The sequence below is a fragment of the Cavia porcellus genome, unplaced genomic scaffold (assembly GCF_034190915.1).
Source record: "Cavia porcellus strain 051 isolate PalLab524CR breed Dunkin Hartley unplaced genomic scaffold, mCavPor4.1 scaffold_9, whole genome shotgun sequence".
In the NCBI taxonomy this organism is placed as follows: domain Eukaryota; kingdom Metazoa; phylum Chordata; class Mammalia; order Rodentia; family Caviidae; genus Cavia; species Cavia porcellus.
Genome location: NW_026947492.1, coordinates 76547430 through 76557909, shown reverse-complemented (window position 1 = coordinate 76557909; position 10480 = coordinate 76547430). Strand labels below are relative to the sequence as shown.

General features: G+C 46.2%; 1 long non-coding RNA gene across 1 annotated transcript; it reads right to left on the bottom strand.

The window, feature by feature from the left end:
* Positions 1 to 5095: 5095 nt before the first annotated feature.
* On the bottom strand, positions 5096 to 9624 carry LOC134477588 (uncharacterized). Its single transcript, XR_010049595.1, has 4 exons — positions 9350 to 9624; positions 6989 to 7156; positions 5436 to 5491; positions 5096 to 5238 (listed from the first exon to the last, which is right to left on the bottom strand). It is a non-coding gene; the product is annotated as an uncharacterized LOC134477588 (long non-coding RNA).
* Between the last annotated feature and the right edge of the window lie 856 nt (positions 9625 to 10480).

Below are 10480 nucleotides of genomic sequence, written 5' to 3'. Positions count from 1 at the left end.
AGATAAGCTGCCCATATTTTCTCTATCACAGCTGACAATTGTTGGAAGCAATTAAAAGCCTGCCTAATTCTTCCAGAAAGATGCCCCCCAAAGAGTGCTGGGCAACAGTGCGAGGTGGGCAGAGGTGGTGGGCAGGGAGCACCCAGGAAATGAGTGATCAGAGCACCAAAGACCAGGGCCAGAAGGAGGACCCAGGGAGATGCACCCCGCTATTTCCTTTGGGTTCTGGACACTCCTAGCTGTGCAGTGGTAACTGCCACCCGAGCATTCACAGATTTGGGAACAGTCAGAAGAGTGGGTTGGGTCCCCCAGGAAACACGTAGTGATTTTCCCCAGGTTGTCTGTGGACACCAGGTCAGGAACTCCCCCTAATTCCCATGTAGCTACTGTATGACACATTTCTGGGAGTCTAGCTGATACCGTCCAGAGACTTTCCAATGTCCTTTTCTATTAATCTACACCAATTGTACAGCTCTTCCTGGCTAACTTGGTTTCACAGACATCGAAGAGAGGAAAATAGTGGGTAATTTACCACCGTGTTCTACAGCTACACACCCCACATTCCCCCTACTGGATTTGGGCTGGGTTCTTTCCAAGAGGCACCCATGTATTTCCCTGGGAGTTGACTGGACCTGGCATGTGGCACTGTTCCATGTGTCCTTTTGCCTTTCTCAGGCATCTTGGAACTCAGGCTGGGGCCGCTTGTCTGGTTGTGCCCCATGGAGGAGGACCAGTAGTGTGTGCTGGGGTGCATGCGACCCCTGGGCAGGTCCCATGAGTTCTGCTATGCTGCCTCCATCTGCTCTTCTTTCGCTGCCGCAGCTCCGAGCCATGTGTTCCAGGATGCAGAACCTCAGGTAGGTGAGGGCAGCCCTCGGGCACAGCCCTGCTGAGCCCCAGATCCCCTGAGGAGCCACTGAGGTGCTGGGTTTGTCTGTCACAGCAGCAAACACAGGTCTCATCAAGGAACAGGACGCGTCCTTTGCCATTGCTCCTGATTGTGAAAGAGACAAAGTGGCCTGCTTTAAGTGGCACGGTCAGCTGCTGGTCAGCATTCTGTGGGCCCAGACTCAGACATAGAGCCCACCTGAGTCCCTGCACACCTGAACTCATGGCTGGCTTCCTGCCATAGCTCGGGTCTGAAACGGCCCTGGAGCCCATGTTGTTCAGGGCTCCACGGGTCTGGTGCTGCTGGAAAGATGTGGACTCTTTAAGAAGGGGCTGCTGGAAGGGGCTCAGTCACTGGGGTGTCCAGCCTTTTGCTCCTCCCCGTTCGCTTCCCAGCTGCCATGGGTGAACAGCCCTCTGTGTGTTACTTCCTCCCCTGTTGTGCCAATGTCCCTGGACTGACACCTCTGAAACCCCGAGCCACAGAAACCTTGTGCCTTTGCACCATGGATATCTCAGAGCTTTGTCTCAGCAGTGGAGAACTGACTGCCATGCTTCCCTTGATGGAACTTTTCCTTTTCATAGAAGAAGAAATAAGGAGAAGTGAAGAGAAACACTATTTCCTCCCTCCGTGGGGTGACGTGGCCGTGTGGATCAGTGGCCTCACTGGCTCCCAGAGGCAGACCTAACCCTGACCCAGATCCACCTCCCATGGTACCTGCCGTACTTTCTCCTGGCCACCTTCTCCCTCCACATCGGGCAGCAGCACACAGTGGGGGTCCCAGCCACAGATTCGCTTTCCCGCTTCCTGCCGTAATGTGGATAACCAGCTAGGTAACCGAGTGCACACACGCCGAATAGCTAAATGACATGACTGTGCGACTCAGGAATTATCTTTAAAAGCCAACTCGGTCTCCTATTAACAAGGCCTCCTCTTTCTCAGTCCACTCTGAGCCAGCCACTGAGAATTAGCAAGCAGAGATTCTCAGCGTAGCATCAGGCCTGATTTTCTCTTCTTCTTGATTGATTGATTAATTAGTTATGTGCATTTGAGTCCAGCAGGGAGTCCAGTGACAGCTGTGACATGAAAATTACTGGAAAGTTACAAAAATATGTAGCAGTGTTGACTGGCTGAAATGTAGTACCACGGATTGATTAGAAACAGACACGTATAACCATCACATCTTGAAATTACCTGTCACTGTGGAGGCCTTGAGAAGAATTTTTTGATTAGGAGGAATTAATTCAGTTTCAGCTAATCACCTGCAAAGAAACATGCGAATTTTCTCTAAGCTTTTTCTACTTTTTCCCTCCTGTCTGGAATCCTGAAGTCTAAGAAGCAGCTATGGAGACAAAATGATTGTTTTAAAAATTCAAACTCAGGTTATTCCCTGTTAAAAATCCTCTGTCCCGGGGGAGATTTCCCAGGTGAGGGTCCCAGGTTAAAGGACGCACGTGTGCAACAACAGGAGTCAGCACGGAGGGAGTAGAGCACCAGAGCAGGAGAAGGCGCCACCCACGCCTTTACTGCGTGATTTTTACACGGGGAGTCAGCTCACGTTTACATTCTTCCATGGTCACCAGCACCCACGCTCAGTCACAACCACAGAACTGCATCCCACTGTGCACCCGCACTGCACTAGTGGGGTCACAGCCTCAGGGGTCCCTAGACACCTCTGGGCTTTGAAGTAGTCTGAGTCAGTGCCCTGCAGTTTTGCGTTGTTCTTAGAAAGAAAACAAACAGTGGGACTCAGCCTCTGAGGTACATCTTATCTTTAGTTTCCCACAGCGCATGGAATAGTTCCTTTGTGTCTCCCTCTCTACCCTTCCTTCACATTCCCACTCACCACAGGGCCTTGACACAGGCTCTCTCCTGTGCTGAATTTCTCTCCCTGTCTGATTCTTTCTCATTCTTCAGGTTTCAAATCTCTCACTATCCTAGAAGACCATTCTGGGATCTCTAGATGATCTCTCTCTCTCTCTCTCTCTCTCTCTCTCTCTCTCTCTCTCTCAACTCTGTCCTCATGTCCTGTACATCCTTTTGTAGTATCTTTCACAGCACTTTTACTTTGTGTGCATATAGTTAGAAAATTAATTTTTCCTTTCCCTCATTAGAAAGTTCAGTTCCATGAGGGCTATAGCTTCTTCTGCATTCTGCTTACTATTTCTTCTCTCATGGAGGGCTCCCCTGGCACAGAGCCACCCCTTGATTTATATTTGATGAAATAAATGAATGAATACTGGATCACAAAAATAGCCTAGGAAAAACTGAGTCAAGATCACAACCAGGCATTTTTCTTCCACGCTTTGGACAGAGAAGAGGTACAGGCAGAGGAAAAGCTTTCAAAGACTCCAAAGCTTAGTATGATTTCTAGGCAGCAAATACCCAGTCCACAAATAACACAGGAACTAAAAATTCCATGCTGCACGCTTCACCACTGCGATTCTCCCATGATTTTTCAAACCTGGGCGTTTATAATTCAGAAGCATCTGAGAGTTATCTGGTGCCTTGCGTGCTCAGTAAAATGATCATCTTTGTGCTTGAAATCTCTTCTGACTACAGTCCTGCTAGGAACAAAAGGACACATATATTAATAATGTCAGCTGTGTCAGGGGCTGGGCAGGAAGCCCTAGGCTCACTCAGAAGGTACCGATGAAGAACCATCTAAAGAAGAGACAATTTACAGAGGCATGGGTGAACTCCAGGAATGGACACAGCATGGTGGGGTGGTGCAGGAGTTCACAGCAGCTGGAAGTTGTCACTATGCTGAGTCTGAGGTGGCTTGGGAAAGCACCTAAGGAACAGGGTGCCTTTTGAGGGCAGCCCTTCAGACCAGCTGTGGGGGAGGAAGCCACAGAGCACCTGCCTTGAGCCAGGTGCACTGACTCAGTCTCCTTTAACAACCCATGAACTGAGTGCTACCTCTCCCCTCTTATTATAGATGAACACAGTGATACATAGAGGTTCACTAACTGGTCTGAGGCCACACAATAGATAAGGCAGAGAGGGAACCAACATTCAAGCCTGGAATCCAGAACAAGAGCCCTTTGCTTCATCAGCCTCTTAAATGTCAGAGGAGCTCTGATTTGGGGGTGAAGACTCGAGGCCACGCTCTTGCCTGGAACAAGTCACCAGTGTGGAACCATGAGAGGAGAGGACTCCCTAGAGGAAGCACTGAGTTAGTACTTTGGACCTGGAGAACCTAACTTGTTGGACACTGTGGTTTCCACCCAGGTGGCCCCAACTCCTCAAGTGCTCAGGGGACCCAGCTTGTGGAAGGTGACTGGGTAACAGGTGCCATGGATCTAACTTGCTGTGAGGAGGTAGAATCTGGTGGGAAGAGGCCATCGGTGGGCGTAGCCTGCCAGGGTTCCTCTCCTCCCTGGCTTCTCCCTTCTCTCCCTGCTTCCTGGTCACCATGCAGGGAGCAGCTCTCCTCCACTGCCAGGCTCTTCCACTGTGCTTCCTGTCTTGGAGGCAGCTGACCATGGACTAAAACCATGAACCCAATGGCCCTCTCCTTCCTGAATCATTGGGTATCAGGTATGATGTGCCAGTGACAAGAAAGTGACCAAGACAATGGTGAAAAAAAATATAGTATATTTGATAAATTGTTTTGGGCTAGTAGCTACCAGTGATCGCGGTGATGTGCACATATGTGAACGTTGCTTACACAGGTCGATCAGGTTAAGCTTGTAATTGAAGCTGACCTCAAATGAGAAGAACCGCAAGTGTACTGGCACCATTGGCAAATGTTACTGTTAGAGATGGAGATGTTAGAGCTGGAAGTACAAGGGGAGAATGCATTTAGATTCATAAATCCTCCATTTACCCCTTGCTCTGATGACTTGGACATTTTATCTATCAGTGAATAATACTTTTAAAATCTGATGAATGTCTGAAAGTTGAAATTAACATCATATGCTTTTCTCTATGTTTAGTAACTTACTGTTTTAATTCTTCTTGCTGTTAAATACGAGCCATTCTTTTTGTAGATCTGTGTCAGAAATAACAGATGCAGATATACAAAAAGGAAAAAAGGTCGCGTATAATTGGGGGTAAAATCCACGCAGTTGGTATGTTGCCTCCCCTGTGTGGCTTCTTTTTGTGTCTGTGTGTCCTGTGCAGGTGGTTACAGTTGTTTCAAGCTTTATTTTACCTATAGTATGTTTCAAGCAAGTTTCCACATCATTAATTTTTTTCCTCATTTAATTGCCTACTATATAGTTGGGTGTTTAATGCAGAAACAGAGCACAGTTTATGCGGTTGATCCTCTGTGCCGGGCATTCAGGCTGCTCTGGGTTCCTCTTCATTGCAAGCAGCTTGCTCGTGAGCAGGGTTTTGCACATCTACTTGTGGAGAAAATTGACAAGAAGTCACATCTTTTGTCCTACTTGAACATTCCTGATGTCCCTTACCAACCTGTTACTATTTTAAAGTCATAGAGAGAGAAAGTGAGATAAGATGGAGGAAATAAAAATGAACAAAAAGGAGACAAGGAAAATCAGATTAAAGTTCTCATATTACAGTGACAGTGCACACTTACGTTTATAGCAGCACAATTCCCAATAATTAAATCCTGGAACAGGCCTCTGTGTCCATCTTCAAATGAATGGATAAAGAAAATGTGGATTTACACACAGCGGAGAACTAGTTTGCCACAAAGAATGAGGAACTGAAATCATTTGCATATCTGGGGACCATAATGTTAAGTGAGATAAATCACACACACAACCTTAAATATTACAGAGTTGCTTTTATATTAGAAACTCAGGGTAAAAATTAAAGAACAAAAAAAGTAAAAAGGTTTTTTTAAAAAAGATAAATTGAACGGAAAAAGTAGAAAACAGAACTTTTGAAAATAAGGAAGGGAAGAAGAATTGAAGGAAGGGCAGGGAAACGGGGAAGAAGAATTAAGATGCGTTTTATACGGGACAAATGCCCTATGATGACTGTGTCATATGTATCATAAAGATATACATAAAATAAATGTAAAACATAGAAGAGAGGCCATAAGAAACAGGGAGGGAGATCTTTAGGGCAAGGAAAAGGGAAGGGGAAGAAAAAGAACTAAGATGGGCCGTGTATACGAGCCAATCCCCACCAAGAACGTGACCCTTGTATACTGCAAACATATACTAATAAAACTAAAATTGAAAAATGAGATCCTAAAATTTACCAAAAGAAGCGCTTAAATCAGAAGAATCTTTCTACTAGAAAAACAAAAGCCAAAACAAAAATACAGCAACAACAGAAAAGAAATTCAAGCAGCCACACGGGGGGTCTGCATAAGGAAGCGTGACTGGGGAGCAGACCTTGGTTTCATTTGCTACCCGACTCAGTGCTCACCTGTACTGCACTGGAAATAAAATAAAGCAACCTCATGGTCCTGCAAAACTACAGGAAGAACGTGCCATGGAGCCGTCTATCTGAAGTTCTAAAGGCATTTTGTAGATGCCTGAGCAGTTTAGTGTCAAGGTATCTTTCCTGATAACTCAGCATGAAAAAAATTACAAAACTTGCTCCTTTTCATAGTATTAATAGTATTAATTCTCAGCAAAGGTACTTGCAAAACTCAGAGCTTTTCCAGCATCTTACATAGGAGTCCAAGAGGGCAGAGGTTGGGGCTTTCCCAAGGTACAGGAGAGACACCCAATTAGGGAGGGAGGGTCACTTCCTCATTTCCCACAAGCACTGTGAAAGTTGTCCCTCCCTGACCTGCCCTGAGATTCCTGTCTGTGGGACAGACTTAAGCTGCAGGCTGCCAATTACTCCGTTTCCACATTTCAAAGACTTTCTCTAAGCTTTTGCCAGGCTGTAAACTGTTTAAGGTGCAAAAAAGGGGGCAAGTCTTCCTTTAGAGAAAAATAAATTAGTAAACCCTACTGTGTGCCTGGGTCATTCCCTTAATTCCTTAATGTAAGAGAAGGACTGTCTCAGAGAATCCAAGATAAAAGTGCCCCGCCAGTTTCCTCAGCTACAGATTGGCAGGGCCAGGTTTCCCCTAAGTCCACTTGACTTACAGCTCAGGTGCACCGTGGCTACCACGGGGCACTTACTTGGGGCACAGCCTGGTGAGCACACCTCACTGTCACATACCATCAGGGCAGACGCTCACTCTGTTCCTGGCTGTCCAGTAGTCAGTCAGCCCGGTCCCCATTTGCCTTTGGGGTGGAAGTCCTCTTCTGATGGGTTTCATGTGGAGAAAGTTCTTCTCTTCCAGGGTAGGTGTTTATTCCTGTTAGGTCCTTTGGCACAGCTAAAAAACTGTCATGTGGCCAAGGGCCCATAGAGACAAAGGGAGAGGGAGACTCATCACAGCAGTAGTAGTAGAGTGAAGACAGACATTTCCCCTATCTTAAAATATGGATCTCTTCCCATAAGACACAGGGTTCCTCCCATATGACACTGCATTTCATCCCATAAGGCACTGGGTTTCCGCCCATAATATATTGTGTGTTTTCTAAAATTTTATTTTGAAAGTGGTAAAATACAACAGAACAAGACAGACTAAAGCAACTAAGATCTTACAGTGAAATTGGTACAGAACTTCACAGCAGGTTCCCGGGATAACAGTAATAGGTATCACAGTATATTTCGTTATCTTTATAATAATTGTTCTTTCAATATATTGTTTTATATGACACTGCATTTCCTCCCATATGACACTGTATTTCATCCCATGAGACATTGTGTTTCCTCCCTTAAGACACAGGTTTCCTCCCAGACATGGAGTCCTTTCATTTTGGCCCATTTTCTAGGTCAGGTCCTTCAAGCTTTCACTGATTCTAAGAACCTGCCCTTTCTTCGAATAAACTTTTTTGCTAAGTAGCCAGCCTTGGTTTCTGTGGTTTGCAAACAAGAATCTCAAAGGATATAAGTTTTTTAATGGTATGGATCAGACAGTAACCAAATTCTTCACCAGATATTACAGTCCATAACAGAGTTTCTAGGGACCCCCAAGATTATTTCTGGATGTTAGCAGCAATATCTCCATTTAAAGCAATAAGACGTAGGTACATTCTCAGGGCCAAGAATGGAGATGGGGTCCAGAGAGCCTAGTGTGACACCCTCATTTCCCTTTTGTGACAGCTCCCTACCAGCCCTGAGAAGGACATCACATTCTCTGTTACCCTTTGGACTTTGTGGTACACAGCATCACCTCAAAGCCTCCCCTTGTTCTTCTTGGGCATTTGCCCAAAGTGATTAAGCTTAATGCAAGGAAGTGATGCAGGGTCATGGAGGGAAATCTATGCTTCTCGTTCTTCTGTCCCATGAGAGTTTTCATTTGCAGTGGCCTTCCCTGCAAGGTCTAGGCATTTTATTTAAAATTAATAATGCAGTGGGAAAAGTTATGTCATAATGAAAAAATTTGCAGTAGAAGCTCCTAATTCCAGCTGTCCATGTGGGGTGGCCTGGAATATGGTGTGACAAGCTCCAGGGGCTTGTCAAATGCTGCTGCAAGGGAATAGTATCCAGGCATCCACATGGGACATGCTGCGGGGGTGTATTGCGGGGCAGAAGCCGCTGGGACCAGGAGAGCCAAAGATTCTGCAGGGGGCATTGACAGCACCAGGTTCTGAAAGTCAGGAGAGGTGGCTGAGCTGGGCAGCAGGTGCCCAAGGAAAGTGGCTGAGCTGTTTGAAGCCAGCACTGCAGAGGAGGGAGACTGTGTGCATGGAAGCGAGGGCAGGGTCAGTGCACAGGTCAGCCAGGAAACCGTAAGCACCAAGAGGAGGCCAGAGCTTTCCTTCTTTCTGGGTAGACAGACGCCTACCTGAGGCTGGGCTTCCAAGACAAAGTCAGCCAAGGGGCATCAGGGACCCCTACAGCCAAGTCGATGCCCCAGGCAGAGGGGCTACACAGTGAGGTCGTCTGTACCCAAGCCCAGCTCAGCCACTCACTTGAGACAGATACTACACTAATGAATCCTTTGGGGGGCTACCATCCTCATCTGTACAGTGGCAGTAAGGACCGTGTTTCCTTTCAGGATTACGATGAGAATTAAGTGAAACCATGTGTTGAAGGTGGTGAGGGCACAGAGCCTAGGGAAGGAAGCTGTCCCGCTGCGCAGAGGCAGAGGCGTGGAAAAGGACAGTGCCCTGCCTGCAGCAGGCAGTGTTCCGGCTCAGAGGCTTCCAGAATGTCTCGGGTTCTCCCTGCCATGGCAGCTAATAAGCCTGGCTGACAATAATCTGATTCTCTAGCCTCCAGCTGTAGAAACTTCCTGCCCTACTCCTAATTAACCCAGAAACCAGGCTCTGAGACTGTGGCTCAGGTCTGTCAGGAAACACAGACAAGGGCAGGTAGGCAAGGCCATGCCCTGAAAATTATAGTCCTCTGAAAAAGGAGACCAAAGGGTCACAGCCAGGAGTATTGGACCCTGATCTTGGGATTCAGCGCTAAGACAGCTCAGCTCTGATTGCTTCAAATGAACAACCCACTGGGGTGGAGCCCTACCTGCCACGGGGAGTTTGAGCATTTTCCTTTTTGGCAGTAGCCAAGCTGACTTTGCAGATACAGTCCATCCACCCTGGTGGGAGACAGGTGGGCTGTGGGTTAAAGCTTCCCATCTAATTTGTTGACCAAGCCCGGTGAACTTGATCCAGCAGCTGAAGGGTAGTACCAGGACTCTCCTGGCTAGAATTTCTCTTTCACATTTCCCCAGCCATCGTCTTTGATGGGAAAGAGACCAAGAGGGAGTGAGAGGGTGCAGGACACAGTGTGCCCAGGGTCCTCACCACCTGGCCTCTTGCCTCCTGGCAACAGAGATGGCCAATATGATCTCATGAGCCACCTCTCAGCACCTGCAGAGAGGCATTTCAGAGACAGCTCTTCAGCTCTGTTCTCAGCAGACCTGCTCAGTCTGGGCAGAATCTAGAGTTTCACGGAATCAAGGAGAAATCGCAGAAAGAGCCACAGCTTCTGTCCATCCGTGGTTTATTAAAAGAATACTTGGGGCTGGGGATTTAGCTCAGGGACATAAGCACCTGCCTTGCAAGTGTGCGGTCATGAGTTCAATCCCTGGTACCAATAAAAATGAAAAAGACAAAAAAAAAAGAATGCTTGATTCTCTGATTCATACCTACTGATTTTCTGTGGTTTCACCAACAGAAATTCTTTGATTCTTTTTCCTATTTTAAAAAAAATTTTAAACAGAATAAAACCAAACAAAATGTAATGAAATAAAACTAATCAAAACAAAACAATGAAAGTGACACAGGACTTCAAAACAAGGTAACTTAAAATCAACAATGGCTACCATAATGCTTCTGTTATCTTCACAATACCTGCCAACCTAATTTATTTTCTTTCTGTTGTTTCTTCACTCTGTTTGGACAAATCCTATATTTATATTCTATGTCTTGAAATTTCTCAGTTACTAATTTATTGTTCTTTTAGTGACACACAACCCTGATTTAATACAGCTTAAGTACTTTGAGTTGACTTCCTGACATTAGCCAATCTTTCTAGAGGGAGATAGAATCTCAGCGCTGTTTTGATTTGCATCTTGGAATGACCAGTGAGGTCAACATGTTTTATATATTTATTGGCCATTTGTATTTCATCTTCTGAGAAGTGTGTATTCCT